The sequence below is a fragment of the Kogia breviceps genome, chromosome 7, assembly GCF_026419965.1.
Source record: "Kogia breviceps isolate mKogBre1 chromosome 7, mKogBre1 haplotype 1, whole genome shotgun sequence".
In the NCBI taxonomy this organism is placed as follows: Eukaryota; Metazoa; Chordata; class Mammalia; order Artiodactyla; family Physeteridae; genus Kogia; species Kogia breviceps.
In genome coordinates, this window is record NC_081316.1 from 117735714 (window position 1) to 117754779 (window position 19066).

The 19066-nt window shown below is 45.3% G+C and overlaps 1 long non-coding RNA gene across 1 annotated transcript in view; it reads left to right on the forward strand.

Annotated features, from left to right (window-relative positions):
- LOC136794546 (uncharacterized) overlaps positions 1–5462 on the forward strand; it is a 90905-nt gene extending 85443 nt beyond the window's left edge. Inside the window, exon 3 of the long non-coding RNA XR_010841529.1 lies at positions 5282–5462. This is a non-coding gene — a long non-coding RNA (uncharacterized lncRNA). The remainder of the gene's footprint in view (positions 1–5281) is intronic.
- The last annotated feature ends 13604 nt before the right edge of the window (positions 5463–19066 follow it).

Genomic DNA, 19066 nt, shown 5'->3' on the forward strand with positions numbered 1-19066 from the left:
GTTTGAAATCAGGGACTGTGATACCTCCAGCTTTGTTCTTTTTTCTCAGGATTGCTTTAACTATGCAGAGCCTTCTGTGGTTGCATGTGAATTTTAGAATTTTTGGTTCATTTCTGTGAAAAATATCCTTGAGATTTTGACAGGAATTGGATTCAATCTGTAGATTGCTTTAGGCAATAAGGACATTTTGACAATGTTAATTCTTCCAACCCATGAGCACAGAATATTTTTCAATTTATTTGTGTCTGCCTCAGTTTCTTTCATCAGTGTCTTATAGATTTCAGTGTATGGATCTTTCACCTCCTTGGTTAGATTTATTCCTAGGTATTTTATTTCTCTTGTTGCAATTTTAAATGGGATTGTTTTCTTAATTTCTCTTTCTGATAGTTCATTTTTAACATACAGAAATGTAATACATTTCTGTATGTTGATTTTTTATCCTGCAGCTTTATTGTATTTGTTTATTACTTCTCATAGTCTTTTTTTTGTGTGTGTGGTGTCTTTAGGTTTTCTATATATAAAATCATGCTATCTGCAAATACTGACAGTTTTATTTTTTTCCTTTCCAATTTGGATGGCTTTTACTTCTTTTTCTTGCCTAATTGCTCTGGCTAGAACTTCCAATACCATGCTGAAGAGGAGTGGTGAGAGTGAGCATCCTTGTCTTGTTACTGATCTTAGAGCTATAGCTTTCAGTTTCTCACCATTGAGTATGATGTTGGCTGTGGGTTTATATGGATTTGATTATGTTGAGGTGTGTCCCTTCTATATCCACTTTATTGAGAGTTTTTATCATAAATGTGTGTTAAATCTTGTGAAATGCTTTTTCTGTATTTATTGAGATGATCATGCCATTTTTATCCTTCATTTTGTTAATGTGGTGTATCACATTGATTAATTTGTAGATGTTGAACCATCCTTGTTGCATCACTAATAAATCCTAGTTGATAAATCCTTTTTGATGTATTATTGAATTTGATTTGCTGATATTTTGTTGAGGATTTTTGTATCTGTGTTCTTCAGAGAAACTAGCCTGTAATCTTCTTTTTCGTGTGTGTTGTCTTTGTAAAGTGAATTAGAAAGTATTCCCTTCTTTTTAATTTTTTGGAATAGTGTGAGAAGAATAGGTATTAAATCTTCTTAGAATATTTGGTAAAATTCACCTCTGAAGCCCATCTGGTCTTTGACTTTTGTTTTTTGGGGAGCTTTTTTTTTTTTTTTTTTCTGCGGTACGCGGGCCTCTCACTGTTGTGGCCTTTCCCGTTGTGGAGCACAGGCTCTGGACACGCAGGCTCAGCAGCCACGGCTCACGGGCCCAGCCGCTCCACGGCATGTGCGATCCTCCCGGACCAGGGCACGAACTCGCGTCCCCTGCATCGGCAGGCGGACTCTCAACCACTGCGCCACCAGGGAAGCCCTTTGGGGAGCTTTTTGATTACTGTTTCAATCTCTGTACTAGTGATCAGTCTATTCAGATTTTCTGTTTCTTCCCGATTCAGTCTCAGAAGGTTGTATGATCTAAGAATTTGTCCATTTCTTCTAGGTCATCCAATTTGTTGGTGTATAGATAGTCATGATATTCTTTTATAAGTCTTTGTTTTTCTATGGTATCTTTTGTTATTTATCATCTTTCTTTTCTGATTTTATTAAATATTTATTTTTTTAATATTCTGTGTGACAAAATGGGAAGTACACATAAAGCACTTCTGTTGCATTCTGAAGTATAAAGGTTATCTTGAGGCAAAAACACTTGGGTGATTATTTGAGTGGTAAGCTAAAGTATCCACTTTTTTCATAAAACACCACTTTCAGTTGAAAGAACAACAGACAAACTATGGTTATTCAGACTTAGATGTTTGGCAGAAAATTTCCCCCAAAGGAATGAAGTGAGTCACTTCAAGAAGAAAACAACTGACAGTATAGTCATCCCTCAGTATTTGTGGGGCATTTGTTCCAGGACCCCTGTAGATTCCAAAAATCCATGAATGCTCAAGTCCCTCATATAAAATGACATAATATTTGCATATAATCTACACACATCCTCTTGAATACTTTAAATCATTTCTAGATTACTTATAATACCTAATACAATGTAAATGCTATGTAAATAATTGTAAAAGCAATGTAAATGCAATGTAAATATTTGCTGGATCACGGCAAATTCAAGTTGTGCTTTTTGGAACTTTCTGGAAAAAACTTTTTCTGAATATTTTCAATCTGTTGGTTGAATCTGCAGATGTGGGACCCACAGATACAGGAGGCCAACTGTAATTGTTGCCAAGGATAAAATTTGAGCTTTCAAATGAAAATTAGAGTTTCGGAAAAACCTGTATTTGTTACTGGCAGGTTGACGTTGTCCCAATGCTTAAAGACTTTTTCTGATGAAATTAGTGGTGATATTAACAAATGTGTTCTTTTTTGATATTGCGTCAGTGAAATAAGTGAACATTTGGAAGATCTGCATAATTTAGTGAACCAGTATTTTCCAAATGACCAAAGCATATGCTGTTATAAAATCATACATGGGTAAAATGGTCTACTCAAATAGCAAGATAAATCAATGGATTTTAGTGCAATACAACATGAACAGGTAATTCACTTGGTTTAAGATTCCACGTTGCAACTAAGCTTAAAGAAATCACCACTTGCAAGTTTTCAAATATCAAAAAATATCCACAATTACCTGAAAAGCAAATACTCCTCTTTTTAAAATTACATACCTATGTAATTAAAGGCTACGTTTTCTTCATATACTTCAACCAAAACAAATATTACAACAGATTGAATGTAGAAGCAAAGATGAAAATTCAGCTTTTTTTCTATTAAGCCATATAGGAAAGAGGTTTACAAAAGTGTAGAGCAATGCCACTTGTCTCAGCAAACTGTTTTGGAACAGGTATTTTTCATTTAAAAATATGTTAATTACGTTAATGTGTACTGGGTTCTTTTAGAAAAATTTACATACCCATATTTAAAATTTTTCTCAATTTAAAATTCTAATCTGGTAAATATCAATAGATATAATCCACATAAACAAAACGCCTTGAGGCCCTCGATTATTCTGAAGGTGTAAAGGGGTCCTAAGACCAAAAAGTTTGGGAAGTGCTGGTTTAAAGACACAAGACTTATTTCTGGGCTTGGGATGGACCCAGTCTGCCTGGAAGCACATGGCCACCTGAGACCTGAAGCAGTTAGGAATCCTGTTAGAAAGGAACAGGTGGAGGCCGGGTGGTCGCCCAGTGTTTATCACAGGCTCCTTGTGAGGAAGGGAAAGAGGAAACATCAGCTACTCCTTCGAGGAGAGGAGACCATAGCCCAGGGCAGGAGACAAGGGTCCCGTAGGTGATGATGACTCCTCCTCCTCCCTCTTTTATTTTAGAAAGGGAAGACTCAAACAATGCATTAGACAAGGAGGACAAGCATCAGTGTCCAAAACAGAGTTGGAAAAGCCATCACAATCATTTCATCTCAACCTTCTTTTTTTTTAGCCTGTTTCTTATTACTTTTAACATTGAATAATTTCCCTTTTTTTTCTCCAGGATTCATAGGTACATGCACATATACATACACAAAATTTTGAAACATATACATACATTTTCCTAAAAGCTACTTTCCAGTGGGGCTGAAAGAGGTGTCCTTCAACTGAAACACACCAATCACAAACTACACAACTGTACGTGGAAAGCCTTCAAGGAAAGTGTTATGTTTTGTTTTTCTTTCTTCTTTTGGAGGAGGCTGAAAAGGGGAGGGGGGAAAAATAAGATTAAGTGGTGTTCTATCTTACTAAACCAGATAACGTCAAGGATGAAACTATTAGAATGGTTTTAATTTAATTTTTTTTTTTTTTTTTTTTTTTTGCGGTACGCGGGCCTCTCACTGTTGTGGCTTCTCCCGTTGCAGAGCACAGGCTCTGGACGCGCAGGCTCAGCGGCCACGGCTCACGGGCCCAGCCGCTCCGCGGCACGTGGGATCCTCCCGGACCGGGGCACGAACCCATGTCCCCTGCATTGGCAGGCGGACTCTCAACCACTGCGCCACCAGGGAAGCCCTAGAATGTTTTTTAAAACATGAATCTTCTGACTTGACCACCAACGCCTCACCATGGAGCAGAAGGGAGAGGACCCAGCTTAAGCTATGAGTCTCTACACTGACAAAAGGGTCATTAAAACCGTATGGATCGGGCTTCCCTGGTGGCGCAGTGGTTGGGAGTCTGCCTGCCAATGCAGGGGACGTGGGTTCGAGCCCTGGTCTGAGAGGATCCCGCCTGCTGCGGAGCAACTGGGCCCATGCGCCACAAGTACTGAGCCCGCGCTCTGGAGCCCGCGAGCCACAGCTGCTGGGCCTGCACACTGCAGCTGCTGAGGCCTGTGCACCTAGAGAAGAGGCCACTGCAATGAGAAGCCCGCGCACTGCAACGAAGAGTGGCCCCTGCTGCCCATAACTGGAGAAGTCCCACGCACAGTGATGGAGACCCAACACAGCCCAAAATAAATAAATTTATTTAAAAACATAGAACAAAATAGCCCCAAACCTGCATGGATCTAGCCCCAGATTCTTGAGGCTCCTTCCCGATATGGTCGCCTCTGGACCTTTGTCGTTCATTCTACCTACCCTAACCCACACACTCATACAAGCCCCATCACCTCTCTGTCTCCTGGACTAGACCGTAAGCTGGCAGCACAGGCCTTGTTCATACGCTCGTCTTCTCTGACTTTGCATTTCTAGGCCTAACACATGTTTGCTTTGTATTGGGGACGTAGTAATGCTCTCAAGGATAGTTGTGACCTGGAGCTATTTTCTACTCCTGAAGGAATACAGGTGTGAGGGGATACATGGAGCTTGGCAGGATACAGCTTGGCAGTCAATTGCAGAGGAGACCAAAGGCCTGGTTTGGAGATGTCATACTGAGCTATCACGCTGGGGCCGCCTGTAACCACCTTAGTCCTGCCCCTTTTCTCCCCGACTCCTTGAGATTCTGTTTCTCTCCTGTTCCCCAGGGCCATCCCAGATCGGAACTAAGCTTTTCTTCAGCATCTCGGCCCCTGGCTATGCAAGTCTGGGCTCCCATCTTGCTCCTGGTTCCATCTTACCTTCTCCCTATTGCACAAGCTGTTCCCTTGGCCTGAACTAGTCTCCCCTTGTTTCCTCTCCAGTAAACACCCGCTCATCCCTCAAGACCCAGCTCCAAAGTTTCATGTCCTGTGACATTTTCCCTGGTTCCTCCAGGAAGGATGAATGACCTCCTTTCCCCCATAGCTTTCTGTTTGCATCTGTGTTACAGCTCTGCTTACCGAGGATCGGGCTTTGCTGTTTCCACATCTCCCGGACATGCTGGGACCTCTCGGGGCCAGAGCCTTCGCCTTATCCCTCAACGTGCGTGCAGCACATAGCAAAGAAGCAGCATGTGCTACGTGATCCACAGATGCTCGGGGTTCGGCGAGGGAACGAGGATAGCATCTCAGGTCTGAGTCTCTGGGCCACTTGTCTGACCATGTCTTCATTTTCTACATAGTGCACCCCACCTGCTCACTGTTCTTTTCTTTTTTCTACTCTTCTTTGCCTTCAGAGCTGGAGCCTTTCACTGGGAGTCCTGGAAGCCCGCGTCTCACCCAGGGCCCAGCTGCTGAATAATCACTGCCAATTAGGATACACAGGTATTGTCGTTCAGCATACGTGTTCACAGGGCAGTATTGTGTCCATACTAAGCAGTAGGTTATACATGTGGGTGCACTGGTCGGAGGGTGTTTTTCAAACGATGAATCTATTAACTCAGGTCTGTTGAGCCCGTGTCATGTCTAGCACTACTAGTCGTACGGGGGACGAGGCAGAAGACAAAGACGTAAATTAGCTTTATTTATTTGGAATTGCCAATATTTGGCCCTACCAAAGGAGTTTTTTATCTAGCTGGGTTGCTCAGTGGACATGCAGAGATGAGAGGAGGGTGACAGGACCACCGCAGGATTCCTGAGGGAGGTAATGGTTTGGATTGTTGGGAGGCCAGGAAGCAGAATTTGCCTTGGGTCCTGAAAGTGGGTGAGTTGTGTTCTGGAGGGCAACACACCCAGACGCTGGAGGACTAAGAAAGCTCTATGTTTGGGGCGGGCTGGCAGGAGCCTCATGGGGGAGCTTGTGCTGAGCCCGCGGGGAAGCAGGGCCGCTTGGAGCAGCAGGGCCGCTTGGAGCAGCAGGGCCAGGTCACACAGGGCAGGTAACAGTAAGCCTGCGGACACCATCTTGACATTCCTCTTGGAAGTTTTAGGACAGACCGGCAATTCCACCCAGTTGTGTTTGGGGGCGATTACGCTGACAGTGTTCTAGGTTCGATAATGTTCTCCTTTTAAGATTTTTTGGATCCAGGGATACTAACTAACAACGAAGATATGTTAGATTTACTAATTTCTTTAAAGATTGTCTGGCCTTGTAATAAAGAGGGATTGAGAGCAAGCTGTTTGCTCCGCTTAAAATTTGGAGGCTACCTGCTGAGGCGTAATCCAGCTATGCATGGGGCCTTTGCACCCTCATCTTGGGGAAGACGTCTCTGCGCTGGCTTCCCAAGTCAGAAGGCATCTGCAGAAAGCTGTTTCCTGATTGGAACTCTGACCCTGAGGCTTCTAGCAGCTCAGAACTGCATCTCTGAAGTTCACTGCACCCAGCGTCTTCTGAAATACAAGAAAGCCTTTCATTTAAATTATTTTTTTGGCCAGGGATTTTACCTTCAACTCACTGACTCATGACTGTAGCTGTGTTAATGGTCTGCAGTGCGTTATCTGAGACCATTGGGAAGAACTGGTGGATCTAAACACAGACAACAAAACTGCTTACTCACAGCAGCGCGTGGTACCATGTTGAGAATCCTTACCTCAACCCAAGGCCTAAAGGGAAAAAGTGATCTCATAACTCATAATGGACAATTCTGTCTAACCACCATGTGTGCGATTATTTTTATGTGAAAACCCATTTTGAATTTCAAGTCAAGACCTCAAGCACCCATTTTTTTCCCCTAGCCCAGTTTTGGGAAAGGAGGGAGTCTTCACATTTTCTCTTACACTGAGACTCAGCCCTGGGAGTGGGATTTGGAAGATGGACAGCCAGGGACTGTTCTGGTTCAGACCTTGTGTCCTTGCTCACCTGTGACTAGTGTCTGGTTTCATTTTCAAACGTTCCCAATTTGCACAGTACCAAGAAATCCCTGAAAGATATGCTCCCCCCAATGACCCTACTTTGGAGGTTCTAAGAGCGAACCCGGAGGAGGAAGAGGGTGGGAGGGGGAGGGAGAGAGCCTGGGCGGGGGGTATCCCAGGAATGTCTGTAGGGGCCCACAGATCTCTTGTGACCACGCCAGCCAGAAAGGTTGCTAACGAAGGCTCTGCGGTGAGGAAGCCTGTGAGGGCTGATTTCTCCTTCAGGAACGGTGTCTGCTTCCAAAGAGAAAAAGGAAGGACACAAAATGGGAGGAACGCCGGAGAAGCTCATTTCCAACTGGGCTTCGTGAGCCTGGGCGTCTCCTGCTACCGGCTCTTCTCCCCTCTGGTAAGAGAGAGGCAGCGGGTTTTATTCCCTGGAAATCCTGCTGACCCCGGGAAGGAGGGAGATGCAGCCAGATGCTCAGAGCGCCTCCTCCTCCCCGGCTGACGCTGTTTCCTGCCAAACAGAAAACGGCTGTGAAATGTCAGTTTGGGAGGTGTTGCTGAGCCTCCGCTGGTAACTCCTTCTCCTGGGGGTTTGGTGCGAAAATCCCATCGTTCTGCCAGCGATTCCCCCTTCTGTCAATCAAGAGACCCCCCCAAAGAATTGCCTGCACCGACTCCTCCGTTTCCCAGGGAAGCTGATCCCTAAGGGGAGGGGAAACGAGCTAATGAACCGCATCAGAAGGCGAAGCAGAAGGCAGATCTCTCCTAGGAAGGTCAAGGCAGCACAGGCCTCCTCGCGAGGTGGTGCGGCAACAGGGTCCGGGACTGGGAGAGAATCTTCTGCGGCAAACTAGACCGAGTCGGAGGGGAAACGAAGGGAAGAGCAGCGTCGGTGGCTTTTTACCCTGTGCGCCTCATAAAATGAATGATCAAAAGTAAATTACAGACTTGCAAATGGGTGGTTAACGACTGGGACAATATGAGTGCAGAGAGAAGCTCATCAAAACACACTGGGCAAGAGCGGGAACGGGAAGCACGGAATACAAATGACGCTCAGTCAAGTCGGAGCGTCAAAGCCGAGGTCCCCCCGCGGGGGGCCGGGGTCGTCCCCCCACCATCCGGGGCAGCAAGGGCAGAACTCGCCGAGGCTGCTTTCAAAGGAGGAGGAGATGAAGGGGCCGTGTGCAGGAAGGAAATAAGAAGGGGGAGCACATGCAAAGGAGGCGGCACAAGGCACAAAGCCCCGCTCCCTGGAAGCTACGGGAACAGCCTTCTTCCTCTCCGCGGGGTGGGGAGGGCAGGGGAGGCGGCAGCCTCTCCACACCACCAAGGCCCTGAACTCTAGAAGTCACAGAGGAGGTGAGGCTGGGGTCAGGGAGCCCCAGGTGCAGGGAAGACCTCTGTGGAGCCTGCTTAGCGACCTAGCCCGTCAGCTGCTGCTAATTCCATGGGGACTTGAAGAAAAGGTGGTGAACTCAGGTTCCGGCAGTGCTTTAGCGGGAAGGAGGGAGCCAGGCCGAGCCCTGCTGCTGCAGTGAAAACGGCAATTCTAGGAGGCGTGCTCCACGGTAGTAGCATCTTCACCATTTTGGAGGAGGATGGGGGCCTGAGGCGAACCTGTAGAGCCGCCGCTTCTCTAAGGAGGGTGGGTGCCGCTGCAGCCTGCAAAGCCATACACAGTCATCCAGTGAATTCATCCAGTGAATTCATCCAGCGAATTCCCTGGCAGTCCAGTGGTTAGGATTCCACGCTTTCAGTGCAGAGGGCCTGGGTTCGATCCCTGGTTGGGGAACTCATCCCGCGAGCCTCGCGGCGCAGCCAGGAAAAAAAAATAGACTGTGTTTGTTAATGAATGTGGCAGTTTGTTCAGGGTATGGTTAGGGGCACAGGGGAGGTAGCAGGGATTCTCAGCGTCACAGCCAGCGCAGTCAGGCCACGCTAATTCTGCTCTCAAGCCGGCAGATCTTGAGGCTGTTTACTGTGGGTGGAGAGAGGTTTCTTTTCTCTTTTTTTATATGTATACATTTTATCTTTTGGCCACGCCACGTGGCATGTGGGATCTTTGTTCCCCGACCAGGGATGGAACCTGTGCCCCCTGCATTGGAAGTGCGGAGTCTTAACCACTCGACTGCCAGGGAAGTCCCAAGGTTTCTTTAATTCTCTCTATGCCATCCTGTAGAAGGACTGCAGTGGGGTGCCCCAGAACCCACAAGGTGCCCTCGGGTGGTGATGCTTTTGGAAAGGGAATTAAGAGCCAGCACTCTCTGTCAGACGATTATAGAGGAGACGAATGACAAGGGAAAATGGAAAGGAAATGGACAGACAGCCTGCAGAGAGGTATTTCAACCTCAACACAAAAGATTGGGTAGTAATTATAGAATAACCTTCAGTTTAATGCAAATAAGCCTGTAATTAAGATAAGGGACCTACCAGTTGGCAGCGTTTTTTGTTGTTTGTTTTTATTTTTAAAATTTTGGGGGGGGGGTGACAATTAGGGTTTCTCAGACATTCCTCTGCTTTATTGATGAGTAGTCATTACATTTATGGATTGTGTTGTGAGCGAAATATTTGGATAACTGCAGAATAGAAATTAGTGTCACTTACTTTCAGCTGCCCCCAGCAAAAGAAAAAAAAAATGTGTACAGTGCATAATGGTGACATAAGCAAAACTTGCTAAGTGGCATGACGCTGGACGACACCACGTGACGTGCTGCCCCAGGTCACCAGGAGCCTGAGACAAATGCACCGAGTCCAGACTTACAGGAGGAAACAAACAGCTGCGTTGATGACTTCTAGCAGAGGCGCTGAGTGCTTGCAAAGCGTCCTCAGTTATACCAAGTACCTTCCCTTCGTGGAAAATGGGCAGAAACAAGGGCACAATTTTTAGACATCCTCTCAATAGGGTCTTCAGAGAGGGACTATGTGGACCTGGCCCGCATGTTAGTTTATGACACGGAACAAGGCTCTTAACATCTTTTGCCAAGTTAATATTGATCACTTCACATATCACCTGCTGTTGACTCTGGTTGACTCACACTCTGGATTAGGAAAAGTCAGACCCCCAAGGTAGATTGAAAACAAAAGGGCTCTTTGCTAGGTAAGCAGTCATTCATTTATTCATTCAACACACACACACACACACACACACACACACACACACGTTTCTTTTTCTGTGTGTGTGTTTTGTTTTCTTTTCTTTTTTAGCACCTACTAGCACCAGAGCTATTCTAGATGCTTGGCGATACAGTAGTGATACACAGGCATCTACCTGAGCTAAACCATCCACAGCATGCCTGGATCACTTCTGCGGGTACTTTCGGCTGCTCTTTCTGGAGGCTTCGTCCGGCCACCTGGCCTTGATACCTCTTTTCTCTAACTCGTTGACTCATTTTGGGATGGAAACCTTCTTTTCAGCTAGAAAACAGAGGGTTTCCAAGCAGCTGAAAGGTCCAGCAAGTTCAATTTATTTCTTTAATTAGCAAGGGTGTTGCTTTAATAGTTCATTAGCCATCACTTACTTAAAGAAAACTTTTTTTTCTCCTAAAATATACAGAACTCAAACTCAAAGCTCCTCAGACATTGTTCTCTTCGAGAGGTTTGTTAAGCAGTCTGAATACTATGCTGTATCCTTCAGGAAGTAGTCACGTGGTTGCCTCCTTAGTATTTTTTTTCAATTGTGCTTTGAAAGGATACGGTATATTTCTAGGCTCCTTTGCTGGATTGGAGAAGTCTGGGCCAATACGCTGGGTACCCGGAGCAAAGACAAATTCAGATGCAAACGGGACAGGTCTGCCTCTGTTCACACAGGCTGAGGCAGACCCCCACCACACCCCCTTTCTAACTTGTCCTCTGACACCCTCCTTCTTGATACCGAGAGCATTTTACAAAAACGTATATGCTTGAAATGAACATACCTTGCCTGAAAAGCTGATTTCATAGCTTTCCTTAGACTCTCTTTATCTCTATTAGGCGTTATCTGTTTGTCTGGCTATAGACGTTTCCTAGGGAACCTAAGACACACACCCTTGGTGGAGTTTATACACGGCCACTAAGGACTGAGGTGTGTTGTTGGATTAACTGGGGGGTACTTAACAGAACCTTCATGTCTTTTAAGTGTCTACTGTTGTATCCTCTGGGGTGATTGTTAACTTCGAAAGCCATTTCAAGGTTCAGTAAAAGTCGTGGAGGTGAGGGGGCCCACAGCGCCTTGGGGGGGCCCATCCTCACCATTCTGTGTCACCCACACAGTGCACTGGCTGGCCGTTCTTCGGTGCCCACAGATATGTACGCTCATCCTTCATTTTAATTCAAGAGACACCTCCTCCATGGAGCCTTCTGTAATCTCCCCTAAGGGCACTGGAATAAACAAGCCATTCCTCTGTCCCTGTTCTGTAACAGACACCTCCTTTCCTCCGCCCCCAAAATGCTGTGTGAGTGCTAACAATAGTTGCTCCTATTCTCAAGGTAGGAAATGGATCTTAAGATTGTTGAAACTTACCGTATGCAGCTTCTACATCGGAACAAAATAGAACAATGTAGAAGCTGCCATAGGATTCCCCAAATGGTTCATTTTGGGTGTGTCCTGCCAAGCTTCCTTTGTACCGGGAGGGTCACCTTTTCAAGCATTGTATTCACGCGGCTTTGAGGCCAATGTTGCCTGGAGTTCTTAGGAAGCCTGGAACTGGGGGAAACGATCTCAATTCCCATACTTCAGACTTAGATATTCTATTTAATAGTTAAATAAGGCTGTCTTCCTATCGCGTTTGGAGAGAATATCATGAAGTTCATGGGCTTTGATTCCTCCAGTTGGGGCCTGAGAGTTGGGAAGGACAACCTGACCTTGAGGGAAGGAGGACAACTTGAAGGGACTCCCGACCTGGGTGGTCAGTGGGCGCCAGGCACATGGCAAAAGGTTTAGAAAAAAGATGACCGTTCACGACCCCTATGGAGAGACTTGTCGGTGGATTTGGGAGAGTTATACATCATCATTTAATTTTAATTCTCCCTTTTAATTCTTGTAGTTCCTTTCCCCCCCTAAACCTCAATCATGTTTTTAAACTACTGCAATTCTGGGTGAGCTGTGCTTAGAGCTGTAATGGGGGGACCGAGGTCTACACTTTGGGGGATGGAGGTGGCAGAGGGCTGGGGTGGTGCTGAGGAGCAGCCGTGAGAAGTCGGAGGGAATGGGTAGAAAAACCTGAGGCAGTGACTTGCAGAGAAAGCTGCTGCACAGCAGGAAGATAGATTTGTGCAAAGGTTCAAGTACTCCCACCGGGGGAAGGGACCGGATTCCTTACAGTGAATCAGGGGGCTCAACCCTGTAATTCGGTTCTATAATTTGGTATCCAAATGAATGATAAGCCCCACCTGCCCTGGGAGGCTTTCTGGCCAGAGAACTAACTCCTCTTGCTCTCTGACTTCTAACCAGTTCAAAGTGGATCCAAGGATCTACATGGAGATCAAAAGACAGCTTTTGCCTTTTTACTGGTTCTACATTGGAAAACATAGGAAAATTCAGTTACCTTAAATGTTGGGACCTGCAGAACCCCGGTGTGGGCAGGGACCGCCAAGTTGCGGGAGGATGAAGAAGAGATGAACATAAAAGAGATTTTCAGATGCCTGCAACAGATACCGCTAATACTTCTGGGGTTCCTTGTGTACATTCAGATTCTGGGGAAACGTTCAATTCAGCTAAAGAGTAGTGAAAAAATATATGTGTTATTTTGCCATCCAAGTTCATGGACTCCCTGAATTCTATCCTGGGCTTCCCGAGGGGTCTGTGGACCAGATTAAGTAGTCCTTCCTTAGGAAGAAACTTAAAGAGCAAGAAAACCATCAACCAGCATTTTTAAGGGATTGATTGGGCTACAGAGACCCTGGTATCTCGACCATCCCTCCAGATGCATCTCCACAGAGGATTAAAGTCAGTGAAGGTGGGGGAGTGTGTCTTTCTGGCCCCAGCTGCCTCCGCCTACCCCATGCTCTGCTCCAGATCTGCCCTGACTTGAGTTTTTTTGCTCTCTTCACTAGCTCACGGTGCCCTGAGCAGCCACCCACAGCCTGCTTCATTCTGAATTTCACAATGTTCCAAAGTGAGAAAAACTCATTTAGTTTCCCCTCACTCTCTCCTGAAGGAAAAGCAAAACAAATACAAACAAAATGACCGGTATCTTTCCAGATGCAGACAAATCATCTCTTTCCAGGACATTTTCTTTTCACTTTAGACAGCAGCAGGGGACTTGATCAGCAACACACAAGGATGGTTCATTGGGGATGGGGGAGGGGCACCCTCAACAGTTGCTGTCCTCACCCAGCGCCTGCTGCTGTGAAGACCACAGGGAAAGGGGTACAGTCAGAAAAGCACATGGTAGTTGGGGTGGGCTTTTTGTTGACCTTCCCAACAAACAGTGGCGAATGAGGTCCCCCTGTGACTTCGATGTTGTCTTTGTCAAATTAGCTATATTTGGGCATATCCAGGACTGTGAATGTCATCATGAACCATTTAGCTGAGGGCCTACTGTGTGCTCAGCACTATACATGGCACTGTGTTGGCTGCAAAGAGGAATTCAGTGGTGAACAACAGTAAACATCAGTTTTACCTCCCTACCCCTGCCTGCCACAGATTTGGGGATGGTTAACTTTATGTGTCAGTGTGACCAGGCCATGGTGCCAGACACACGATCAAACATTGTTCTGGATGTTCCTGTGAAGGTTTTTTTTTTTTTGAATGACATTAACATTTAAATTGGTAGACTTTGAGTAAAGCAGATTGCCCTCTGTAAAGTGGGTGGGCCTCGTCCAATCAGTTGAAGGCCTGAATGTAACGAAGTCTGAGCTCCCAGAAAAAGAGGGAATCCTGCCAGCAGATGGCTTCCCGACTGGAACTGCAACATTGAATCTCCCCTGGGTATCCCTCCTGCTAACCCACCTGGCACATGTTGGACTTGCCAACCTTCACCATCACATTAACCAATTCCTTATCATAAATCTTTTTCTACACACACACACACACACACACACACACACACACACACACACACACTGTTGACTCTGTTTCTCTGGAGAACCCTGATTAATACAGATATTTTACACCTTTCTCTTTCATCTGATTTGCTACTTTTAAGGCACATTTCCCCCAGTGGAAGTTGTCTGTGATCAGGTTCTCCCATGCTCTCTGTTTCCTTGGGGACGTGGCAGAGAAATTAATCTATATCTTTAGCCTTGGATTTCTGCAGGGGGCATCCAGACTTGCAGGAATCACCTTTGACTTAAGCAAAGGAATAAGCAAGATAAAAATGACCATAGAAGACTCAAATATTTGCTTTCTTCCATGAACTTGGCATAGAGTGATTTTCTCATCTGACAATACAGTTGTTATAATCTTGGGCTACAGAGAAGGGGCTAAATTACCCTGATACATCTAGTCCAGGGCTTAGAGGAGACAGGGGACAACTGGGAAACAGGCTTTGGTTCTGCCAGTTTCCTGCTATTCCTGCTCCACACCCTCTCCCCAGGGTGCACACGCTAATCCGCGCCTTCAGTCTCCAGTGTCATGCTGGTGACTGTCATGGCCCAGACCAGCACTGAGTCCACCGTCCACACATCCAATGTGTCTTTTCAGCCCCTCTGGGATGTTTCATGGGCTTCTTAATCTTCACGTGTTGAAATCTAAGTACCTCTTCTTTGCTGCAGATTCCCAGTCCTACCCCTTTCCTGTCTTCTGCCTCAATGACTGTGCCTCTGCTTACCCAACTGTCTAAACCGGAAACCTGGGATTATTAATATAACCTAAATCTCTATCTTTTTCTTCCTTCCTTTTCAATAGTTTTGGTACAGTTTTTTATCCTTTCAGAACTACTTTATGGTGGTCTCTTTTCAGGGATCCCCTTTTTCTCTTTCACTTTACCCTCCACACTGCTAACCCAGTGACTTTTGCCATGTTCAAATAGTTGTCTAGCCCTTTAAAATCCTGTAAAGGCTTTCTATCAATTTCAGGATAATGTTCAAACCTATCAGCATCATGTATTATTACTGCTGCATAAAAAATAATTCCCAAACTTAGTGACTTAAAGCAGCAAACATTTACTCTGTGATACAGCTTCCGAGCTATAGGAATGCAAGCGTGGCTTGGCTGCAGTCCTGGCTTAGGGTCTCTCATGAGGCTGCGGTCGAGCTGTTGGCCTGGGCTTCAGTCTCTGGGGACTTGGCTGTGGGATCTACTTCAAGCTCATTCACATGACTGTTGGTAGGAATCTTCACTTTTTTACCTCATGGGTCTCTCCAGAGAGAGAGAGCATGAAAGATGGAAGCCGCAGTGCTTTATAGCCTAATAGCCTAATTTCAGGGGTGAAACACCATCACTTCTGCTTTATGCTCTGGTCATACAGACCAACCTCCATGCAGGAGGGGACCACACAAATGTCTAGGTGCTAGAATGCAGGGTTCATGGTGGGTCCATTTAGAGGCTGAGTACCATATATGGCATTTAGCAACTTTCAAAGATCTTGCTTTTGCTTACTTTTCCTGCTTCTTTTCTTATTATACTCTGTCAATCTTCCTCATCACCATTAACTACTTCCTCATGCTTTGGCCTCTAGCTTCCAATGCACTGTGTCTTTTTTTTTTTTGCGTTACGCGGGCCTCTCACTGCTGTGGCCTCTCCCGTTGCAGAGCACAGGCTCTGGTCGCGCAGCCTCAGCAGCCACGGCTCACGGGCCCAGCCGCTCCGTGGCACGTGGGATCCTCCCGGACCGGGGCACGAACCCACGTCCCCTGCATCGGCAGGCAGACTCTCAAGCACTGCACCACCAGGGAAGCCCGCACTGTGTCTTTCAAAAGTGTTGCCCATTACATGCTGCGCCCTCTGCTTGAAAAGTCCTTTTAACCCTCTTTATTTTGCCTGGATAATTGTCTTGCCTTTTATGACTCCCTACTGCCCAAAGCCTCCATGACGTCTTTTACCCCCAACTCTAGGTCTTTCTCTGTACTTGCACAGCAGCCCACATTTACCTCTATCATGCTTCTTTAAATTCTCTTCTAATTATTAGTTTATGAATCCCGTACATTCTACTGTGGTGTTTCTGAGCTCAGAGACAGTGGATTTTTTATCACCTACTCTATTCCCAACGTCACTCAAAATGCCGGGACACAATAGGAGTTTTAATAAATGTATGATGAATGAGTGAATAAATGAATGCACGGTTTGCTGCAGAAGATGAATTTTAGGGAGGAAGGAATACAAGCCCTTCTATCAAATTTTATTACATCTCATAATCTTGTGGGTCAGGAATACAGGAAAACTCACGCTTGGCAATTCTTCTGCATCACATGGCGTTGAGTGAAGTAACCTCAGTGGTATACGGCTTGCATGTAAGCTCGTCTGGAAAGTTAAAGATGGCTTTGCTTCAGTGACTGGCGCCTTGTAAGCGACGGCTAAAAGGGATCGGGCTCAGTTGGGAGGATCTATGTATGGCCTCACGAGGACAGGGGCTGGGGGTGGTCAGACTTCTTGTATGGCAGCTAAGGGCTCCCAAAGAGAGTGTTCCAAAAAAGCAAAGCAGAAGCTTCAGGACTTCTGACCTAACCTTGGGAGCATTGCTTAAACTGCATGTAGTGATCCGAGCATGCAAAGAGCCAGCCCGTGTCCAAGCAAAGGATCATAGATGGTCATGAGCACCAGGTGGGAAGGCTCACTGAGGAGCCGCATCTTCGGAGATTGGTTCCCACAACTATAGCCAACTACTGTCATGTTCTACCGGCGCTAAGTTTCTCTGCTGTTGTTCCGGAAGTGTAATCTTCAAACGTTTTCATCCTGTCTTCCTCAATAAGAAAGAGAAATGAGGATTACTGTGGTCCATGTAGGTGGATGTGTAGCTGGATAAAAATCATAGACATAGGATGTTCCCCATAAAATACATGTCAGACCTTAAAGGAAGCCTATACGGGCCCGACCAAGGGCTCCTTCCTTCATACTGAAACATGTCAGTGGATAGCTTGATGAAGAGCCTCGAGTGCAGTGGCATCTCTTTCTTAAGGGAGTTGTGGAGGGTGTAAAGGCCATTTTTGATTGTCACAAAGACAGTCAAATGTTGTCACTAATACTTAATTGCATCCTGCAATGTATGGGCCGGTCCCATACAGCAAAGACTTATCCTGACCAAAATTCCGTTAGCACTCCATATTGAGAAACACCGAACACATGAAGATAAGCCTCCCCCATTTGCTCATGTCACAACCCAGTATGATCGTGATGGGAGAGCACTGGCTCAGTAGCAGATGGTGGAGGAAAAAACAGAGATTTTAGTTGGACGCAAGCTTGATAATAGCCGACACCACGATGTATCAGCCCAAAGTCACTGTTGTGTTAAAAGCTGTATTAATAGAAATTTCAGTCCGCTCTATACTGGTCAGAGTTCTCTAGGAGTTTTATGGTCACTTCTGGGCACCTGGTTTTACGAGTGGCGTGGATAAATCAAAGAATGGCCACCAGGAGGACAGAGAGTCTAGAAGTCATGCCTTATGAGTGGGACGGACACACGATAGCCACCTTCAAATATTTAAAATATTGTGTGGACGAAGGATTAGGCATAGTCTTTGAGATGCTATAAAGCAACATTAGTATAAGCGAAGGAAGACTTTTCTAACAATTGAAACAGTTCGTCAAAAAATGGAGCGTTCTGCCTTGTGGGATAATTAACCTTCCCTAGGAGCGTCCCGGTAGAACAGAGCAGACCGCCGTGGACCGTGGGGTGATTTGAAATGAACTATTACCAAGGGGGCTCTTGTATGGGGTGGTAGCTCTAAATTACCTCCCATCATTATTGTTCTTTTAGGATTCGTGGACTCACGTTTATGAAATACTTGTGGACACCGTCTCTCCATACTTTTATAATAATGTCTCAGCTCTTAATACATGTTTTCTCATTTTGTAGCCCCAGATATGTCCCTTCAGCTATCTAAACTTTTGCTTCTTTGATCATAAAGTAGGAAATCATAGTGCCTGACGTATTTTCCTAACCAGAGAGCTGTGATAATCGAACTACATAATAGTATTAAACTGTAAAGTATATGAAAATGTGAGAGATGATTTATTTTGTTTTCCACAAAAGCTGTGGCCAGTCAATGTGCATTCCTACAACTGTCTTATGTCAGAGAGAAATGTTTTAACATTCTTTTTAAAGGCCATTTGAATGACTTATAATTGTTTTCCTTTTCCCGATAAGGTGTGAAGGTCTCTAATAGCTGTCAACAAAGTGTCGTGGAGTGATTTAAGTGGAACTCACTCTTCTCTTGTTGGTTGGCCTTTATTCGATCCAATACAGAGAACAACTTTTGAACAAAAGAGAGGAGGCAAGAAGGGGTGAAGGGGAAATATGTTAGATAAGCTGTTACTTAGATGATGTCTATTTTGGGAAGAAAATGCCGTCATCATCACCTTTAAAGACCAAATGTACATCGGCATCTACTCCCTTCCTTTGACATGGCTCCCTCCACAGTTACTGCAATAGTCCAAACTCCTCTGCCTGTTACCGGAAACCATCGACAGGAAAAAGAACACATGGACATAAGCTAACTTTTGTGGTTGTTTTTAAGAGATTCAGGTTTGCCCAATCAGCCCTTCCAAGTCCTAAGAAAGAAAACCAAATTATTGTTCATTTAATGTTTAATGAAATTTATTACAGCTAGTATACTGGTTTCAGGTTGAATTTATGGTACACTAATTTTCGAGTTTTATGTGTTCTGTCTGTACTTTATAGCACATTGGGGTCTCTTGCATAATCAACAGTACACTTATGCCCATTTTATGGGAGTTGGAGCACAGTTTTACTATTTTAAATGATTATAGAAGTTTATAGTTCCCCCCTTATATCATACTGCTCGCAACGTCTATGATTTATTTGATGCCAAATTCTTGATGTGGAACACAAGTCCCAATT